The 23,026-nt window shown below is 35.1% G+C and overlaps 1 pseudogene; it reads right to left on the bottom strand.

Annotated features, from left to right (window-relative positions):
* Positions 1-20,183: 20,183 nt before the first annotated feature.
* Positions 20,184-22,817, bottom strand: LOC100619347 (cell division cycle-associated protein 4-like; annotated as a pseudogene).
* Between the last annotated feature and the right edge of the window lie 209 nt (positions 22,818-23,026).

The following is a 23,026-nucleotide window of genomic DNA, read 5'->3' as shown; positions in this document are numbered from 1 at the left end:
CCTAAATTATAGAACAAATATTTTCATAAATAAAATGTTACTACATGTTGAGAATATACATTTTCTATTACAAAGGATTCTGAGTTTAAAAAAGGCAACATTTCAGGCATAGGAAATAGTTTGCTCAAAGGTATAGAGGTGATAAATGAAGTACCTTTTGTAAGGAAGAGCTTGAAGACCAGTCTGGCCAGAATGCAGAGTGCATGAATAATGATAGATTAATGAAGAAACACATGTTAGAAACAGATTGAGAAAGGTTTTAAATGTCAAAGAGATGGGCTTGTATTTTATCCAGGAGACAACAGGGACCTATTGTAGCTTCTTAAGCATGAGTGTGATGTGGCCAAATCTTTGCTTTAGTCAGATGATGATATGTGGAAAAGGATTGATGAGGGAAAAGCCTGGGAGAAAAAAAAATCATTTGGGAGAACACTATATCCTGTGTCCACTGTAATCCAGGTGAGAAAAAATGAAGATCTTAACTAGGATAGGTTATGGTGAATGGACAAAAGAATACTGACTTGAGAGATATAATTCAGCTAGAATCAAGATGACCTGGCCACTAATTTGGACATGTGGGGAAAAGTAGAGAATAACTCAAGTTGAGAACTGAGAGACTAAAAGAATAGAAGTGCCTCTACTTAAATAAGGAAAGTGATTAGTTTTGGGGAAATGTAACAATTATTTGTTTTTTTATGTTATAATAAATAAAGCTTATTCCCTGCCATTAATGAGTTTGCATTTAGATGTTCAGATATATATGCAAAGATTAAGAAAATAAAAATTGTAATTGTCTTAGAATATGAGTACCAAAGGCAATTAAATCAGATATTAGAGAATAATTCACAGCTAATGGTATTAATGAACGCTTTTACAGAGGTATGATTTAAGCTAGTTTTTAAAGAATGAGTAGGATGTCTAAAATCAGAAATAAGGTAGGGATAGGGAAGAAATTCTAGAAAGATAAACTGGCAAGAACAAAAGTGTTCATAAGAGCTACTATTAATCATTGTAAGGTTTTCAGTCAGTAGTCAATTTTGGCTGAAACAATTCATGGGAAATATTTTTAATCTCTGGCTTCTGAGTTTGGATTTTGCTTATCGGACACTGGAGAACCTTCAGGAAATACAGTAGGTGCTGAATAAATATCGCCTTAAGGGAATGAATGTTTAAATGTACATTGTTGAAAAACCAGAAATATAAGTACAGATAAAAAGAGTAGAAGATAAATCTGAAGTGATGGTCTGGTATCTCCATGAGTTCCAAGCAGTGTGATAGAGACCTTCCTCTAGTTCTTGATATTACCTCGGGACAAGACTAATATATGGATTAGTTACAATAATACATTATTTTTAGTTCTCAATACATGACTGACCCACTTCTTTTTATTTAAAAAGCTCTTTTGGTGAATTATCTCTTAAAACATTAAGTATATGGTATAAATTGTGTTGGAGGGTGCCCCATATCTTGCTTATTTTATTGTCATTTTTATTTTTCTTATCTGAAATATGTGCCTTTTGAAACCCTCTGGTTTCTCTTCCATTAACTCCCTGCTTTTCTTCCTCCTTCCCTCCCTCCCTTTTCTGTAGTCTTCACTTTCTTTTATTCTTCTTCCCTGCCTGTCTCCATTCATTTTTCTTTCCTTCCTCCTCCCTCCCTCCATTCTTACCTCACTTTGTTATTTATTCAAGGATACTTTCATTTCTATTCATGTGGGACTTTTAGGCACTGCACTCTTTTATAACCTCTCAAGCCGCCATCTTGCCAGAACTCCTGTTCATAATGTTAAATGTGTGCAAATGAGTGTGTAATACAGGTTTGGGAATTTGAAGATAATTATGCCATTTCCTTGATAGGATTTTCTACATTTAATGGGACTCATGCCTGAGTTAATTATAATTGCTCACTTCATAAAATCCCCACTCTCTCTTCTGGCTTATTTAAATGCAAGTCAAAGTGACCCAAGAGGCATAATGCAGGCAGGCAGGATCTATGATGTCTGACCAGGAAAATTTCAGACTTCTTTGAATCTATCGTTTGCTGCTATGCTCACATTAATTGATTTAGAAGTATCGTATGAAAGGGGAAATTCTGGACTTGATTTTGAAAGTCTGAGTTCAAATCTTTGCAATAGTAATAAAGGAGATATGAGAGAGAGTAGAAAGAACAAATTATATGAGATTTGACACTTACTAGTTGTGTATCTCAAGGAAAATCCTTTATCTCAGCTTCCTAATCTGCAGAATTGAAGACATCATACTTTCATTATTTGGCTCTCCTTTCAATAATTTATCACATGAATCCTATTAGATTATGTATATGAAATTTGTAAATGTGAATATTTTTGTTATTTACATATAATGAATTACCTTTTATCCTTTATGATTGTTTGGATGGATAGCTTGATTTGTTTTAAATCACTTGAGAATCATAGTTTGGTTGTTGTGAATGAATTTTTAAATATAAAATCATTCACTAATGATTGTAGTTTTGTTCTCCACATCTCTCAGACACACCTCCTTCTCTCTACTTATATAACTCAACTTAGTTCAGTACTCCTGTTTTATAATTAAATTGAGCTAATGTCTGGATTTATCTCTGCAGGTAGACTCCTAAACAGTTTATATTATCTGTAGTTACTTTAAATGGAATTTGTATTTCTATCTCTTTCTGCTACATCTCATTGGTAATAAATAGAAGTGCTGATTATTTGTATGAGTTCATTTTATATCATGAAACTTTACTGAAATTGTTTATTTTTCATCTACTTTTTAAGTTAATTCTCTAAGTATACAATCATATCATCTTCAAAAATAAGTTTTGTTTCATCATTGCCTATTTTTATCCCTTCAATTTTTTTCTTGCGCTATTGCTAGCATTTATAAAGAGAGTATTTAATATTAGTGATAATAATGGACATCATTGCTTGACTCTGGATCTTATTGGGAAGTCTTCAAGTATGTTCCCATTGCAAATGATGCTTGCTTTTTTTAAAATAGATACTCCTTGTGGTTTTCAGAAAGACCCAAATGATTCTTATGCTTTCTAATGTCTCTAATAGGATTGTGTGGTATATTTAGTAAAAACCTTTTTGATCTATTGATTTACTCTCTATTTTTGTTAATACTCTTATGTATAATAAATTATGTCCTTCCTTCTCTGATATAAATTCTGCCTTGTCATGCTTTCTGATCTTTGAAATATATTATTGTAATTTCCTTATAACATTTAATTTAAAATTCATTCATTGGTATTTATTAAGGAAATTGATCTATAGTTTTCTTTCTCTAATTTGGTCTTCCCTTATTTAGGTTATCAAAACTATATTTATATCATTAATGAAATTTGGTAGGACTCCTTTGCTTATTTTCCCAAATAGTTTACATAGTAATTGTGCTTAAATATTAGATAATATTCACTTGAGAATATATCTGGTCTTGGGAATTTTTAGAGTGGTCATTGATGGTTTGTCTAGTTTCAGTTTCTAAGATCCCCTTCTGTTAATTTGAGCAATTTATATTTTTTGTAAATATTTATCCCTTCACTTACATTGTCAGATTTATTAGCATATAATTGAAGGAAATAACTTCAAATAATTCTTTTAATTTCATCTTCATTGGTTTTACATTTACCCTTTTCATTTTTGATGCTGGTAATTTGGTTTTTCTTATTTATTTTTTTAAAAAGTCAAATTGACCAATGATTTATCTATGTTATTACATTTCAATTTAATAATACCAGCTCCAAATTTTATTTATTAATTCAATGTTTTTTATTCCATTTTATTCATCTCTCTTTAGAATTTTGGGATTTCTATTTCAACATTCCAATTATTTGGGGGTTTAAAATTTTATCTTTTTCTAGTATTTTAAACTATACTCCTTATTTATTGATCTGTTCCTTCTCTCTTTTACTTATATTTTTGATACTCTCTTCCCTGCTGTTCCTTGCAATAGTTTGTCCTTTGCTTGACTCCAGAAATTTTCTTTTCCTATCCCCTGTACCTGGAATTCTCTCCTTTCTCAGTTCCACATCCAGCTTCCTTCAATTCTTAATTAAAATTTCTACCTTCAAGAAAAACAAACTTTTCCTTAGTCTATTACCTTTTAAAATACTTCCAATTTGTTCTCCAGAAAGGTTATGCCACTTCATTATTCCACCAACCAACTAGTGTATCTATTTTTTCTTTACCCAGTAATTTCTGATAGGTGTGAAGTCATTCATACTTCAGAATTGTTTTAATTTGCCTCTTTCTCTAATCAATGGTAATTTGGAGCATTTTTAATATGTTTGTATATAACTGGTCTTTTCTTTAGAAAACTGCATGTTCATATCTTTTCAACATTTGTCATTTGGAGAATGGCTCTTATCTTTATAAATTTAATTCAGTTTTACCTATAAAATGAAGGGTTTGATTTTGATGACCTATAATGTCTCTTCAAGATTTAAGTCTGTAAACCTATGAACCTATGAGGCTATGAAAATCATCAGGGTCCTCTCTTTCAGAATTGTTATGATAATCCATTAAAATAGCATATCATAGCAAAATAAAATACAATATAATATAACATAGAAACAATTTGAAATGTTTTCATGTGTAAGATGATGAGATTTTTACAGATTTTTACACTCATTCACTATTATTACTTTTTTAAATCATTTACCCATTAAATAAATCTTACATTTACAAAATTATTTGAAAACTAGTCACATCATTTCCAAAAAATAGGTAGCTTTACTCTTGGGTTTAAAGATAAACTAATTAGTCTTTCCAAGACCCACAATATTGAGGATATTAAACCATTAATTATTCAGCATCATGTTAGGTTGAGAATGGGAAAATTTCCTAATAAATGTTTCCCTGATTTTTAATTGAAATGGATAATACCAAATTGAATAGTAATCTCTTAATAACCAGATTTAATGACCTTTTATCAAACTTCATATTTCTTACCTTTCTGTAGTTTTTGAAATTCATTCACTCTTTTTTTTTCTTGATATTAAATTCTCTCTAGCTTTCCAGGTCACTACTCTTAAATACTCATTCTATCACTTTAAACTCTTTTTTCTCAATTCCCTTTGCTGCGTCTTCATCCATGCCATACCCATTAACCATGAGTGTCCCTGAAGGCTCTCTCCTGAGCCCTCTTCTCTTTCCTCTCTAAACTTTTCCACCAAATCCTATAGAATCAGTCACTATAAACATTTATTAAGTACCTACAATGTGCCAGGCACTGTCCTAAGCACTGAAGGTACAAATACAAAAACAAAAACAAACAAAAAATAGTTCATGCTCTCATTGAGCTTACAATCTAATAGGAGAGTACAAGAAACAAAAGGAGCTAAAGTGGGGTATGAGGAGTTTGGGAAATTATTTGACATAGAGACATACTGGAAAAAATCAGGAAAATTCCAAAATAGTGCATCCATGTAAGAAATGAAGAAATATGTTGAAATGATCTCCCTCCTTAAAAGGTTTCAACTACAAACTCTATGAAGATGATTTTCAGCTCTTTTTATTCAATCTTAACTTGTTTTGTAACATCTAAGTCTCATGTATTCAACTGGCTCTTGAACATTTCAAACTGGATATCCCATAAACATCTCAAATTTAATGGGCTAAAAAACTTAACTAATTATGGCCTCCATCTCACATCTTTTCCAACCTTCCTAAGTTTCTTATCACTAAAAAGGACATTTCTCAGACAACCAGATTTTCAACTTCATTGTGATTTGTAGTCCTCATCCACTAAGTTGCCACATTTTGTTTCTTCCTTCATAACATCCCTTGTATATGATTCCTTCTCACTTCCACCAATGCCATCACTTTATTGAAGGTCTCTATTACCTCCTGCCTCAACTGTTTTGCACTTTGGTTTGCTTCCCTCATCACACTTCCATCTTCCACACAATTATTAAATTACTCTTCCTAAAGTACAGGTTTGAAAGCCCAGGTATCTCTAGAATCAAATATAAAACTTTTTGTCCTTTAAATCACTTTACATTTCTTCCTACCTTTCTAGACATTTATACTTTAGGTTGTTTTTTTTTTCCTTGCATCCCCCTCAAATTACCTGCTTCCAGTAAAAGTGGTCTCTTCTATCATTCACTTAGGACATTTAATCTATTAACTCAGTAGAATTTTGTGGTTATCCCTCAATGCCCAGAATTATTTTCCTTCTTAGCTCCATCAACTGAATTCTCTGAGGTCTCAGCTAAAAACACTACCTTCTACAATTTCCAATTTCCCTTAATGCTAATGTATTAATTTGTGGTTATCTCTAAATTATCCTGTATATACCTTGCCTACCCTTAGAAGATTGCATATCTTCCTATTAAACTGTGAATTCTTTGAGAGCAGAAACTTCTTTTTGCCTTTTTTAAAATTTCCTACTTCTTAGCACTGTGCCAAGCACAAAGTGTTTAATAAATGTTTTTTGACTGAAAATATATATTTTAGCTCTATGCAGTTCAAACTCAACCAAAATGCACCTGTGCTTTCATCATTACTATTATATTATTAATAGCCATTCCAAACACACATTGGTAATAGATTTCAATGAATTTCAAATTATGATTATAAAAAGTATCTCAAAAATCTCAGTGAAGTTTTGAGCTTTAATAGTTTAAGTTTTAATTACTCTGAAATGTGATAAAATATTTGGAATTCTCCATACAATAAAAATATTAAAAAATGTAATTAGGCATATGCATGTGAACATAAAGGTATCAATTAGCATATGTACATTTGTCCATATATGTAAAACTTAGGAATGAAAAACAGTATGACATAATGAAAACTAGGCTAGTCTCATATCAGTAAAGGGTGAGTTCACACCTTCCTCTGCCATATTCTGGATTTGTGATCCTAAAAACAAAACAAAACAAAACAAAACAAAAAACTTTTGGTCTCTCAATATCTCAGACAATTCTCTGGTTACATAATTTGCAAAGAAAGATTCTCATCTGTAATGTTAGAATACATTCCACTCAGGGAGCTCCCTAGTTTGATTAAATCACAGGTCCAATTAACAAGAGGGAAAACAATAATTTAAAGACATGGAGGGTCTTGTGGTAAGTATATAAACTACAGTATGTTAACAATAAGGGCTTGCTAGCAAAATACTCATAAATGATATTTCTGTAGAAACTAAATAATTAGAAAAGGAGATGAACAAGTCATATGTTAAGTGGAAGGAATAGAAGATCTACATTTTATAGTTATACTAATATGAGAGTAAAAGATCAAAAGAAGGACTTCTAGTGCATTGATTGCATCCAGTGGATCCGTTTATTGGAGGAGGTAAGTGAGAATTCCATAATGAAAGAAAATTTATATCTGCACCATTAAAGGGAATAACCACATTGTTGACATCACAGATCCATTAAAAAATTAAAATAATATAAAGGCATATAGCTCATGTCCAATTAGAGGCTTCTCTGTTTTTCCCAAGTTTGAGGCCAGGAAACAGCAAAATATGAAGTGACTTACACTTGCAATATCCTTGGACTCATCGAATTAATAACCCATCAAATTCAACAAAGATCCCAAGGTGATAGTGTACCAGTGGAAAGTTACTTGAAGTCTTTTAGCCCATCATAGTAGAAATGAAGAAATTTGTGGGCCAAGTATACTTTCTTAGGGACTTATGCAAGATGAAGCTTTTAAAACTTATCTCAACATAGATATGTTCTAATAGTCTAGAAGTAGAGCCCACAACAGGAGTGTAATTTTGTTTGTCTGTAATTTTTTAAAAAGTTTATTAATTATGTAAGAAGCACAGATAGGACAAATTAGCCATCTTATTTTCCAAAATTTTAACAACTAGGGATCCATAATAGGGCATAAATTAAATATAAACTACAAAGCCACATGTTTCATTTCTACTGAATTGACTTTGCATTCAAAGAAATTCCTGATTTCTATATAACAGATGGAATTCCAAAAGAAAAACAAAAATATTTGTCCAGAGTTTCATAATGAATATAATGACTGCATTGTTAGTGATTTTATGAATGAATTATAGTTCACAAAGGCTTTCATTTAATGGTCTCTATGGTCCCTAACTTAATCAAGTTTCATTATGTACCTACCCTTCGACAAGTGAAAGTTATTTAGATTGTTAAGTGATTTGTTTTTAAGGTCACATGGAGGTGGTGCCCACAGTACCAAGAATTGCAGAACACTTTATACTTTCTAGTGCCCTTTTTCTCATTTATTCACTCCTAACTAACCATTCTCTAGGGTAATGACTCATTGGTACAAATACTCCAGTTGAAAAATCTAATGTGACATTGTGGTTACTAGGCAGTGATGCTAATGGTTCATTAAAATGGCCTAATGCCAAGAATTGTCATTAGATCTCTGTCAGAACTACCTGGAAAATCATCTGACCTTTCACTTGATTGAAAATGCAGACTCTCTACTTTTGACTACTTTTCTATCTGCTTTTCATATATTTTGTTGTGTTAGATTGAAGAGCAAGCAGTTTGAATTATCCACAGAAAATTCATTACATTCATTGTCTGTCTTTTCATGGTGTTTGTTCAGTCTGCAAATTAATATAATTCTACATATTGATATTTATTTAGTGCTAAGGACATTTCAAAAGCAGAGAATTGTGAGAATATTTGACTTTTCATTGGTAATGAGAATATTTCTAATTTCTATGGATATTTTTTCTAAGTTTGAAAAACAAGGCCTCAATGCTCTTTTTATATTAAAAAATTATACTTTTCAATAGCATTCTGTTGGTTAGAAAGGGACCTTAGAGATCATCTAGTCCAACCACTTCATTTTACTGATGAGAAAAATGAGAGCCATTGAGGAAACTTACTTTATCCAAGATTGTGCAGCTTATAAATTACTCAATGTGCCTTGTAAAAAAAAAAGACAGTTATTTGTATCCCTTTTACCTGCCATTTTCCCAAACCATTGCCCTCCTAAGCATATCTGAACATAAGAGGGGAATTTCTCTATCCCAATAGAAGAGCAACCCATTCTCAGCTTGGGGAAATAATGATTCTATTAAATGATATAAGAGGAAGGAAAATTGGATTTGAAGCTGTAAGGCCCAAGTTTCATTATTGGTTCTTGGTGTTAGCTCTGGAAAATATCATTTAACCACTCTAGAATTTGACAAGTTGATATTATTTAGGGGGCAAATAGATGGTTCAGTGGATGAATAGTCAGGGTTACAGACAGGAGATCCTCAGTTTGAATCTGGCATTAGATACTTTCTAGCTGTGTGACCCAGAAAAGTCACTTCATCTCCATTCCCTAGCCCTTGCCACTTTTCTGTCTTGGTACCATTACACAGTATTGCTTCTCAGATGGAAGGTAAGGGGTTTAAAAAAAAGATGGTGTTCTTTATAAATATACACCTGCAAAAATGCACTATTTATATCACACACACACACACACACATACACACACACACAGGCATGAAAACCAACCAACCAAGAATTTCAACTAGATTTAGGAATAGTGGCCTACCTGTAACCCAATCCAAGATTCATCTTTACGTTATAATAGTGGAAATTCCCCTTTTTTAGGGAAACAAGTCTCTTGATTATCTTCCAGGACAAAAAGAGCAATAACAGCATGAGAGCAGGTATTTTCTGTGTAGCAGCTATAGCAAGAATTACTGATACAAGTAGATAAAATTGGGGAATAAATAAGATTGCATTCAGAATGCTCTAGAATCACTCCCCCACCAAATAACATCTCCACATATTGTTGCTGAAGCCTCTAATCTTATTGTTCATAGACTTCCTTATTCCTAAAAAAATTTGTTTTTTTGTCACAGCTAAGCAGAACTATCTTAGGAAGAGATAACAAAATAAGAAATGTTTAGAGTGTCACCTTAATATGAATTAAATTATTAGAGCTTTTCTTGATAACTCTAAGTGATAACCATCTCTAAATGAATGTGTCCTGCAGGGCTCTGGCCTTCAGCTCTCTTCTCTTCTTACTCTATTCTGATTCACCTACTGATTCTATCAATTCCCATGGATTTTAATTATCATCACTATGTTGATGATTCTCCAATCTACCTATCCTACCACAAACTCTGGGTAGATCTGTGATCTTGATTTTGCATCTCCAATAATCTTTGACATCTCAGATTTGATTTCCAGGAGAAATTTCAAACTATGTTCAAAACAGAATTCATTCTTCCCAAACCATACCCCACTCTTACTTTCCCTATTTCTGTAAAGGGTGGTACCATTTTCAGGCTGACAATACTAGAATCATGCTGAACTAATTAGTCTCTTATTCCCCAGCCCATATTTAAACTATTGCCAAGACCTGTTCATCTTCACCCCATCTTTCATACAGATACCTTTCTCTCCTCTGACAGTGTCATTACTCTGGTGCAGGCCCTCAGTAGCACTCTGCTGGATTATTGCAATAGCTTTCTGGTATATCTGTCTGACCCAAGTCTCTCCCCACTCCAATTCAATTACATTCAGCCACAAATGTAATTTTCCTAACATGCAGGTCTGATCATGTCATGTCCTTATTCACTAAACTGCAGTGATACCCTCTTACCTCCATGATCAAATGCAAAATACTATGGCATTCAAAGCCCTTCATAACCTCATTCCCTCCTACTTTTTTGGTCTCTTCTACCTTACTCTCCATAGCATGCACTCTTTGATTCACTAAAACTGGCATCTTGGATCCAATAACAAGATCCTCCATCTCACAACTCTAGGCATTTTCTCTGCCTGTCCATCATGCCTGGAAAGCTCTCCCTCTTAAGCTCCTAGCTGGCTCACCAATTAAATGTAAAGGTTAAATTAGGAGTTTGGCATAATAAGAGAGCAGTTTTTAACAATTTAGTTTAATAGAAATATGGCAAAAGGATGGAAATATAGGAAAGAGTAGAGAAATTACCTAACTAGCTACCCTATAACTGCCTATAACTGCTGATAGAGAAAGTCCAGCTGATCACCTCTCAGCTCAGCTCACCAGACAGAATCAATAAATCGATATATCTATCTCCCAACTACCAACTAATCACCAACCCACACCACCAGCAACCAACCAACAATGACCCAACAACCAATCACTTCCCAACCCAAAAAAGGTCAAAAAGCCCCTCTTAGACCTTGTGCTGGCCTTTTATAGCCCATTCTTACTTCACTTCCTATCTTTCTGGTTTCTATTTATTTTCACTGTGGGCTGGTATGTCTTTACACATCTCTATGGTAAAAGGACCTCCAGGTCCCCAGTTAAATTAGAGAAAGGGATTAAGAATTCCCTTTTATAGTTCCAAATATTTATCTCTCTAGTTTCATTAAAGTTCCAAATAAAATCTCACCTTCAAGAGGAAGTCTTCCCAAACCCTATTTAGCTCTAATGTTTTCCCTCTGCTAATTATTTTCTATTTGTCCTGTAAGAGAAGAGTTAATCCAATTTATGCAAGGAGTAGTTGCTGACAGAAATCAGCTGCAGAAAGAGAGCAGAATCGGTGCAAGAAGAAAAAAGAAACTGAAAGTTCCAGGATGAAGCAAAGAGGACTCCAACTGATCACTCACTTCACCTCACTTCCAGCTGGGAGTCAGAGAGAAGAAGAAGGTCTCTCAGGCTAGGAAAAAGCTTGTGTCTCTCTGGAGATCAATTGTTTCCCAGTGAACCCCTGGATATCTCTCACTCAGCTCTCAACAACAGCACAGTGCCATCAGTGAATATTGTGGACTGGGACTTCAAGAAAGCCCTTCACAGAGATCCCTTTTTTTTCAAAGATCTCATTCTCCACCTCTCTCCATAACTTGTTCCTGGACTCCAATATTCAAGCTAGTTAGCTTAGGAGTAGGGACCAATCAGCAGCTGGCCAGAAGAGGGATCAAGGCTGAAAAGCCTTGAACCCTAGACCTTGAGGGAGCAGTCTGCCAGAAGGGGGCAATTCAATAGGGCTTCCTCTTTACCCATTTTCCCTGCCTGATACTTTGACCTCTCCTTTCTAGTTTGAACTCAAATAAATTATCTCCTACTTTAGAGTTAGGTCTGGCTAGTTTCTGATACTAGGAAAGGGGACTAAAGATTTGGGGAGGGTCGAACATCTCCCCAAAAGGCGGGGTTAGCCCAGGATCCCAGTGATCCAAACTACCAGACCCAAGGAGCAACCATCTCTCCTGGGTTGTGGAGTAGCCCAAGGTCCTGAAGGGAAGTGGCAGTTGGTGTGCCTGAGAGATCCAGAGGCAAAAGAGTTCATCCTGCCTCTGAAGAATAGCTGGGACCTAAAGGGGGGCAGTGTGTCATCTTACCAAAGCTTTCCCCTCTAGTTCTTGTCCTCCATCTCCCAGAACCATTCTTTGTGGAAACACACTCCCTCTTTTAGGGAGACAAGACTTGGTTACCTTCCCCCAAAAGAAAAAGGGGAAGAACAATCTCCTCACCCTCTCAACCCTCTCAACTCTTTTCCTCTTTCCCTCCATCATCCTTGTTCCCATTTAGGCCTTAAGATACAATCTTCTATATAGTTGTTTTGTATATTATTTTTTACATGTTGTTTCCTTCATTAGATTGTAATTTCTTCAAGGTCAGGACCTATCTTACAGCTCCTTTTGCTTGGCAGGTGTTGTGTTGTTCCATCATTCACTATCTCTCTGTGATCCTGTGGGCCATATATCTAATGTGTTTTCTTGGAAAAGATACTGGAATAGTTTCCTTCTCTAGTGGTTTGAGGCAAACAGATTATATGACTTGCCCAGAGTCACATTGTTAGTAAATATCTGAGGCCTGATTTGAAATCAGGTCTTCCTGACTCTTGGCCCAGTATTCTTTTCATTGAGCCACGTAGATGCCTCGTAGGTAAACAGGTTAAATGACTTACCTAAGGTCAAACAGCTAGTGTCTAAGGCCAGATTTGAAATTCAGGTTTGGCACATAGTAGATGTATAATCATTGCTAATTGATTGATTGATTGTCTATAATTTACCCTATTTCTTGTTGACTCACAATTTTCTGCATATTATCTCCTACATTAAGATGAGATCTTTTCAAAATCTAAATCTAGTTAATTATTTTCACTTTCCTCATTAAACATCTTGAGAATAAAAATAAATATTAACATAGTACATCCCATCTGAGATTACCTCCATCCACATTACATTTCATATATACATATATACACATATATGTGTGTATATATTTATATTTTGCATATATCATTTTATTTATGAATTGCTTTCCTATTAGAATGAGATCTCTTTGATGGAGGGGACCTTGTTTTTTGTCATTTGTTTTAACCACAGTGTTTATCATAAGGCCTAGCATATAGGAAATACATATTCTTTTCCTTTTCACATGCATTATTCTCAACTCAAAGATTATTGTGAGGATCAACTTCAATATATCTATAGCATAGTTGATAACTATAAAACATATAAATCTTAAATATTATTATCATTACTATGAAAAAATCATTAAGAAAATAGGTTGATTTTTTTGGTCATTTTTGGTAGAATGATTTACCCTTCATGACATTTTAGGCTAATAATTCAGATACTACCTATACATTGTCCTGATTTTGTTCCTGGCCCAATGAAAGTAAATTCTTTGGAGTTGGCTCACTTCCTGAGGACAGGGCTAGATGTCAGTTAGATTCTGGTGCTCCAGAGGGGAGGAGGTCCAAAGACAGCTTTCCTTCAAATCAGTTACCTGAGTGAAAGGACTGACTCCCTTCCTTGCCTTGGCCCTCCAAGGCCTAAAACTCCCTCTGGCTCTGCCAGGAGTTTGAGTTAACCTCTTCCTTCTCTCCCTCTTCCCTTTTCTCCCTCTTTCTTTCCCTCTGATAATTTCTTACTCTCATTGTAATTAAATTATCATAAAACTCCATTCTGACTTGAGTGTTTCATTTAGGAATTTAATAAGTGAATTCCTTGGCGACGTTAAATTAATATATATTCAGTCTTAAATCATAAATCCAATCTAACATATAATGTAGTTCATCTTGAGGGTATACCTGGGAAAATTAGTCCAAAACTTACCTAGTAATAATAATTATAGGTGCATATACCAAAGAGGTCAAAGATAAAAACAAAGCCCTCTGCTTTGTGGTTTAAATAAAGTAGAAATGTGTTTTGTTTTGTTTTGTTTTTTTTGGATGTCTGTCATTCCTAGATTTTTTTCCCTCTTTGTCTCTATCTAGGTCCCCTGGCTTCTTTCAAGACTCTGCTAAAATTTTACATTCTTCAAGATGCTTTTCCCAATCCTCTTTCCTCCTAAGATTATCATGAATTAATGTTGTATATGCCGTTGTTTTTATAGAGGTGTTTGTATATTGTCCCCTCTAATAGGTTTTCAGTTCCATGAGACCATTGGCTTTTCAGTTATATAAAACCTTCCTTTATATTTTTATCACATAGCACAGTGCATGACACATGCTAGGCATTAATTAATTTTATTTAACTTCCCTTGGCTTACCATGACTATCAGATGTGCAATAGAGGAACAAACTGAGTTAAATTTATGTGTTAAAATATTACTGTATCATGAGAACAATGAGGTCATAGAATTAAGAGAAATTTAGGAAGAGCTATATCAATTGATAGGAAACAAACCAAGAAAATCAACATTAAAAGATATGAAAAATCTGGAGAATGTGAAGATCAAGAAGATCTAGGACATTGATAATGAGACATATGCCACTTCCTTGTTGTTGTTGTTGTAAAGGCACATGGCTTATAATTGGTTTTGTTTTATTTAAATATACCTTGTTAGAGTACTTTTGGGGAGGAAATTCCTGGAAAGTGACAGTAATTTAAAACAGTAATTTAAGATAAAGATAATAAGAGAGGGCAATATAGAAAGGAGGTAAAGAATTACCTAGCCTATCAACCTAAAGTCTAACAACCCAGAATCTGTCTCCGAATCTCAGCCTCAGAAACAACCCTCAACCCACCTGCCTTCCTGCTGGGTCTTACCTTATATGCTGTTCCCTTCACCCACTAACTCTCCTACATCACCCCCCAGGAACCAATCACAATTCCTCAATTAGCCTGGTACCACCCAGAGGAGCAGTGCCTGTGAGATTAATTCCCTATTTGCTGATTGACCCAAATTCAAAACAAATGGAAGGGAAGTCTACATCTCTTATTTATCAAATCAAAATACAAATTCCCCTCTCACACTATGAAGGAACTTCAATCTAATAAGATAATACCAATTCAAACTGCTGAACTCATACATCTGGATACCTTGAGGTATTATCATTATTATCATGTTCATTAGCTTCAAGCTAGCTGAGGTTCAAAGTGGCAAATTTAAATCTTACTATTAGCATGCCATTTTCATCATGGTCCTTTTAAAAAACCAGGACGATAGCAGCTGGAAACTTGATTTACAATATCATTCTTTGACTTGGAGCATAGGAGAAGGATTTGAATATAACTGATATTTACTGTGTCAGTTTTATTTTATGTGTCACACAACAGTACTCATAACTGCATTCGTAATATGGTTGTAAGGTTGAGACTAAAGCCTTATTGTTTTGGAATTTATAGGTGACAATATTAATATCAGAATTATTAAAGTTTAATTCCCTCTTCTCTGTAAAAAGTCAGAGTTTTATTCCCTTCCCATCTTGAATGGTGACTGTTCACATTGCTGCCCCCTGACTGTGGTTGTTACATCTATTTCAGTTACTGGCATTATTTCTGTACAATCGACTTGTTAGGCTTGTTGGCATCATCCTCTTTATTACATTTTAATGCAAAAAGCAATAAAAGGTCCTATAGTTAGGTCCCCAAAGGATCACATTTCTATTTTTGCTGAAAATAACCCAGTAAAACCAAAGAAATTGTGAAACCTAGGGGAGTTGATGATCATATACTACTGTACTCACTTTTATATCTCCAAAGTTATGTTCAGGTTCTTTAAAAAATAAAGAAAATAATTTCACTTTTCTTTTCATTATCATTATGAGTTGCTAGCAATTACTTAGAAAACTTGGCATTATGAATGGCTTTATTATAAACAATTTAGGCTGTCCTCTTTGCTAATATATGTCAAATTCCTCATTCCCGCCTTTATTTCCAATACATTTATAGTACATCAACTGCATGTAAAACACTCTGCCTTGATAGTGTCATAAATTATATCATCTTTTATTAATTTTTGTTTTCCACTTCTAGAACTGAAGTCATTCTTCTCCTTATCTTAATGCAATTGCCCATTTAATTTTTTTTAATTTTTAAGTCTAATTTTATTTTTTAATTTTTATTTTAACATATTTTTCTGTGTTTACATGATTCATTTTCTTTCCCCCTCCTTTTCCCTCCCACCCCCAAGTCAACATGCAATTCCACTGGGCTATACAGATTTTATCACTTGATAGGTATTTCCATATTATTCAATTTTGCAATAGAACAATAGTTTAAAAGCAAAACCCCAAATCATACCATATAAACAAGTGATGAGTCATGTTTTTCATCAGCATTTTTAGTCCCACAGTTCTTTCTCTTGAACTGGATAGCATTCTTTTTCATAAGTCCTTCAGGATTGTCCTGGATCATTGCATTGCTACTAGGAGTAAAGTTCATTACATTGGATCATTCTACAATGTTTCATTTTCTGTATACAATGTTCTCTTGGTTCTGCTCATGGAGGTTCTTCCAGTTCATGTAGAAATCTTCCAGTTCATTCTTTACAGTATAATAGTATTCCATCATCATCATATACCACGATTTGTTCAGCCATTCCCCAATGAAGGGACATCTCCTCTTTTTCCACTTTTTTGCCACCTCAAAGAGTGAGGCTATGAATATTTTTGTATAACCCTTTTTATTATCTCTTTGGGGGACAAACCTAGTAGTGGTATTTGACAGAGATAAACTGAGCTTGGGGCTTGGGAAAACCAGGCAAAGGTCCAACCTATGTAAATAATGTTCCAGGTCTAAGGACAAAGTTTGGAACTAATCATCTCCCCTACTTTAGTAGTCAAAATATCTTAGGAAGTAGGTACAGATGCCTGGAAGAACAGTCTTGAGAAAAATATGTTTTTGTACTCATTAAATCATGAAATTGCTGAACCCTGCATGTACTCATGCTCCCCTCCCCCCTCCTTCATTCCTGTGGGGGTTTTTTTCCTTTATAAACCCTGCCCCTATTCAAAAAATTTCCCTGTCAACAGCTATCAGCTAGGCAGCCCTTCTGACCCCAAAAGGTTCTAATTTCTCTGGTCTTATTTCTCACTCCTACCTAAGGGACCCTTGGCCCTTGGTCTGAGCCTTTGAGGCTCTTCTCCCTCTTGAGCTCTAACAGGTATTGCTAGATGAAAGGGGATGCATTCTTTTAAAGTCCTTTGGGCATTAATTCTGAATCACCTTTCAGAATGGTTAGATCAATTCACAACTCCACCAGCAATGCATTAGAGTCCCAATTTTGCCACATCTCCGTAAAAGGGAATTCTTAATCCCTTTTTCTAATTTAATGTTGGACCTGGAAGTCCTCTTACCATAGAGATGTGTAGGGATTAACCAGCCCCTAATTTAACACTTACATCCCCAACATTTATTATTTTTCTTTACTAGCATATTGGCCAGTCAGTTTGGTGTGAGGTGGTACCTCAGAGTTGTTTAGTTGTTTTGATTTGCATTTCTCTAATCTTTGGAGGGATTTGGAACACTTTTTCATATTATTATTGATAGTTTTGATTTCTTCTCCTAAAAAAACACCTATTCATATCACTTGACCATTTGTAAATTGGGGAATGACTTGATATCTTATACATTTGACTTAGCTCCTTATAAATTTGAGAAATGAGACCTTTGTCAAAGACTTTTATCATAAAAATGTTTTCCATGTTTCGTGCTTTCCTTCTAATTTTGGTTGCATTGACTTTGTACAAAAAGTTTTAAATATAATATAATCAAAATTATTCATTTTACATTTTGTAATTTTCTCTATCTCTTGGTTGGTCTTAAATTCTTTCCTTTCCCATAGATCTGGCAGGTATACTATTCTATGTTCACATAATTTACTTGTAATTTCCCTATTTACATTTGAGTAATTTATCCATATTGAATTTATCTTGGTATTGTAAGGGAAAAGGAGAATTAATCCAATTTGAGCCAAGAGTAGACTCTGACAGAGATCAACTGCAAAGAGAGTGGGGGGAGGTGCAAGAAGAAAAACTGAAAATTCCAGGTAGGGAAACAGAAGAAAATCCAACTGGTGACTTCACTTCACTCCCAGCTGGGAGCCAGAGAGAAGAGGCAGATTTCCAAGGCTGGGAAGAAGCTTGTGTCTCTCCCCTGGATACCTCTCACTCAGCTCTCAATAACAGCAGTCAGAGATCTCCTTGGATATTTTGGACTGGGACTTTGCAGGAAGTCGTCTACAGAGATCTCTTTTCAAAGATATCATTCTCCATCTCTCATCCTAACCTGTTCCTGGACTCCTGTATTTAAAGCTAGTTAACTTAGGATTTGGGGTCAACTGGCAGTGGACAAGAGGATCAAGGTCGACAAAGCCTTAAACCTCTAAACTTTGGAGGGCCAATTTGCCAAAGGGGACAAATGGAGGGCCTCCTATACCCCCATTTTCCCTACTTGATACCCCTTACTATTCCCTCCCTGTTTGAACCCAAATAAATTATCTTCTAGTTTAGATTTCTGTTTGGCTAGTTTCTAATATTAGGAAAGGGGACTAAAGATTCAGGAAGGGCCATACCTCTCCCCCAAAAGGGGGGGTTAGCCTCAGGATTCCAGTGATCGAAACATCTCTCCTGGGTTGTATTATCCCTCAGGTCCTGAAGGGAATTGGCAGTTGGTGTCCCTGAGAAAACCAGAAGCAGAAGAGTTCATCCTGCCTCTCAAGAATAGCTTGGACCTTAAGGAGGACACTGTGTCATCTTACCCTCTAGTTCTTGTCCTCCATCTCCCAGAACCATTCTCTGAGGAGACATACTCCCTCTTCCAAGGAGACAAGACTTTGTTACCTCACCCCAAAAGAAAGAGAGGGGAAGAAGAACCTCTCAACCCTTTCTCCCCATTTCCCTCTCTCCCTCTATCCCCCCTTATTTCCTTTTAGGCCTTACATTAAAATATATGGTGTGAGATGTTGATCTAAACCTAATTTTTTCCATACTGTTGTACAATACCATGTAGCCCAACACAATTTTCCTACCCAAAACATTTTCCAAAAACCTTTCATAAAATTAATGTTAGGTGACTTAGTGTAGAAACGGGTTAGGAAAATAGATTTTTTATGTTGGGGGTAGGAACATTAGATAGCTAAAATTAGATTTTAGAATACATATTTAATCCCAGTGCAACTTCGGTAAAAGATGCACATGACAAGAGATGAGATTTGTAAGAAAGGGGGCCGGGAGATTTGGAATTCTGAAGTTGAAGACTATGAGAAGTTGAGTGGCAGTTGATGAGCAGAGATTTCTGGGAGGACAAACAGTTCTGAGGGCATTCAAAGGATCCTCTGGGTCTTCTGACTTGGGACCTGAAGCTGTCAGGACTAGTTTGGGGGGATTGAAGGATTACTGAAGCCACCAGAGAGGACCCTGCTTCTTTCTCCAAGCTTGTTGCTGATCTCTCATCAAATATACAACTATTGTTTCCCTCAACCTGAAGAAAGACATCTCAGTCCCCTATGGGGGCACTGTTTGGACCCTCAGAGGAGGGCACACCTCTCTTGATCATTCCTGCCTCCTTGAACTATTTTCTACTTATTTATTTCTCTTTGGACAATCTAGTGATTAAGTTATAGAAAGGGGATATTTAGCTGGGAAGGGATGGAGACCTTTATTGGACACTTTTACAGGCCCATCATATTATGGACAGTTTAGGATCTTGGTAGGGCCACCTAATCCCTCTCCTCTCATCCAGTTTGCCTAAACGCCAATAATAAAACCCTCTGTAGAAGTCAGATACTTTCAATAATATTAGGAAGAGTTACTTTAATAACAAGGGACTGGTCTCTCACAAAGGGCACCTGAGATCATTCCCTCTGTGGTAAGGCCTTGACCAAGGCCTGCCACTAAATCCTCATTGAGGAAGAGGCATAGAAACCATCCACAAGTGGGGTTGACTGAGGAGAGTGACATCTAATCCTCTCAGCCATTTCCATTAAGTGATAAGTGACAGCCTGTTATCACCTGAGTGAGAGAGAAGGAGCTGTCACCCCTCCTCTAACATAGGCTTCCCTCACACCCTGTTCCTGCTCCTACAAACCACCCAATACCTCATTGGTACATCTTATCCAGTGAACTAAACCATTTATTATATTAACAAGAAGATCCATTTTTATACTGTTTACACTGTTTTCCAATTTTCCCAGCGGCTTTTGTCAAGTACTGGGATCTTATCCCAAATGTTTGGATCTTTGGGTTTATTGAACACTAGCTTGCTGAGGTCATTTATCCCAAGTCTATTCCATTGATCCACCTTTCTATCTCTTACCCAGCATCATATTGTTTTGAGGATCACTGCTTCATAGTACAATTTAAGATCTCGTACTGCTAGGTCTCCATTATTCACATTTTTTTTTCATTAGTTCCCTTGATATTGTTGATCTTGTTTCCTTCCAAATTGACTTTGTTTTAATTTTTTCTAATTCATTTTTTTTGTTGTTAATGAATGTATTCTTTATTTAAAGTAGATAAAAGACCTAAGCAACACCTTTCAGAGGAAGAATAACTATACAGAAAACTTTAGGATAGGAATAAAACATACTAATTTAGATCTACATATGAACACAATGATAGAGATTCTAAGGCTCCCCCAATAATACTATACTTAATAATTAGAGCAAGAATTTTCCCACATAAACTTGACCCTAGACTTCAATGACAATTCACTAATGGCATTTACACATGAATATACATAAATAAAACCCTACATCATAATTTATATTCATAATTAACATTAGGCATGACTTTTAAAAGAACTGTACCTATGTTCATCTTTTTTTTTGCTCTAATGATGCTCAAATATAAAAAGTGATATGTTTTTAACTTTAAGCACTACATGATTATGAAAACAGTTCTTACATTTTAAAGCATGTTGCATATTCACAGTTTATTGAACTATAACATAATTCATTCTAAAAAACAAAACTTTTAAAATATTCACAGAAATATACCAATTCTGAATGTTTATGCTATGAAAAAGATAATTTATTAGTAGCAGTATCTGGAAAATCTAAACACTGATACAAGTATAAAAAAAAATAAAGGCAAAACCTTGCCCCAAACATACAAAACTATCTAGACTAATAAAGTTGAAGGCTGGTGACTGTAGCTGAAAAAGAAATGAGGCAAAATAAAGGAATCAGAGCAACTGAAAGTTTAAGTATAGATGAAGTGGTGCACTTCATAAAGTGAATCCAGACACCCAGAAGTTCAATTAATGGAATCAATATTCATTTACCTAATTCCATGGCAACCTTCCTAGTGAAAGTTGCACTGGACTGAACTTACAATGAAGTTTTTATAGGGTGCAAGATACAAAGCAAACAATGTTAATTATGAGCTATAACCTCCATGGAGCAAGCAGCCTTATTGTCTAGAAGCTATACTGGTCAGTGGCCTGGGGTACAGAGCATTCCATTGTAGATCTTATCTTAGTTTCTAGCACTAAGGGAGTTATTTTCTCATAGATTCTAACTCTTCTGAGCTGACTGACCTTCACAGGAAAGCTCATTTCTGATTTCTACTTTCCCAGGGGGGAAAAAAAAAAAAAGATTTTTCTTGTCAATGACTTGGTTTACCTTGTTTCATAGACCCTTAAAAAAAAAGCTAAATAAAAATTCAAGAACCTATTTGTACCAGTCTCCCTTTCTGCCTTGAAATAGGACAGAAGAAGTAGACTATGTCTAATCTTGGAAGTTTCAGACCCTGCAACTATTTGTCAGATATTTAAATTTCAGTGGGAGAAATCAAAATTGTCAAAGGCAATTAGCACATTAGCTTTAAAGATAATACTATTTCATAAAATGAAGTGCTTTTTATCTTTTATGTAGGTTACATATGCATTTAATAGTAAACTATTTGAAGGTTTATTTTTTTCAAAAGTTCTTGATTTCTTCAAAGTATCATGCTTTGAATTTAACCTTTCAATATTCAACAAGGATTTCCACAATATGGTCAAGCTCATTTATATCAGTTTTACAAATTGGGTTAGAATTTGTGGTTGAGATGAAAAGATCTCAAGCACATCACGATGTCCCGTTTTTTGTGTTGCTCATCATTCCTGTTAAGAGTGTACCAAGATCATCATAAGAATTGTCAACATCTGAAAATAAGTCTACAGAATTAGGGTTTTTGTTCTCTAATGTTTCAAATATTTGATCTAGTGACTCCTGAAGGTTTTCCCTATTTTCCATTTCCCCAACATTACCTTGAGGGTTTCTTGAAGCTTATATTGCAGAAGTAATATCTTGGGAGTAGATATCTTCAAAGTCTTTGAGAAACTACTATAATTTTGGATGAGTTTCCCATCACTCTGTTCTTTTGTTGAAGGACAAAGGATATCTAATAACACCAGATAGATGGTCAAAACGGTCAAGAGAAGCTTGTCCTGTTTTTTATCACTTGCCAAGTTCCATCCTGGATCATTTCTTCTTGAATCTGCCTTACAGTATTTGTTAGGAGAACTGAGAGACACAGATAAGGTTGGAGAGGTATGTGGCACAACTGGAGCTTTACCAGAGAGGTGTCTAAAAGTGATTGCCTTTGAAGATTATATGAGGGAATAGCCCTACAACCAGCCAGGGTACCTTCAAGATCTTCTTCACTGTCAAAACATTTTCTCTTTATTCCTCTTGTAAACACTGTGTCTTTTGTACTAGAGATTTAAGTTGTCGACGACTGTAGCTCTGGATGGAGTTACAATGGTTCGTAGAAGTGATTTTCCATTACTAAAAGCACACTTCCTCCTCCACATCAGGAAGTTTGTTCTGCTATGGAGGCGGCTTCCGGGACCCACTTGAAACTGGGATTGATGAATCTCTAACAAGGAGGGGCCTTCACGGGCTCAGCTAGGTAGGCTACACATACAT

This window comes from Monodelphis domestica, chromosome 7, assembly GCF_027887165.1.
Source record: "Monodelphis domestica isolate mMonDom1 chromosome 7, mMonDom1.pri, whole genome shotgun sequence".
In the NCBI taxonomy this organism is placed as follows: Eukaryota; Metazoa; Chordata; class Mammalia; order Didelphimorphia; family Didelphidae; genus Monodelphis; species Monodelphis domestica.
Note: the sequence above shows the minus strand (reverse complement) of the source record. Positions and strands in the feature narration are given on the sequence as shown.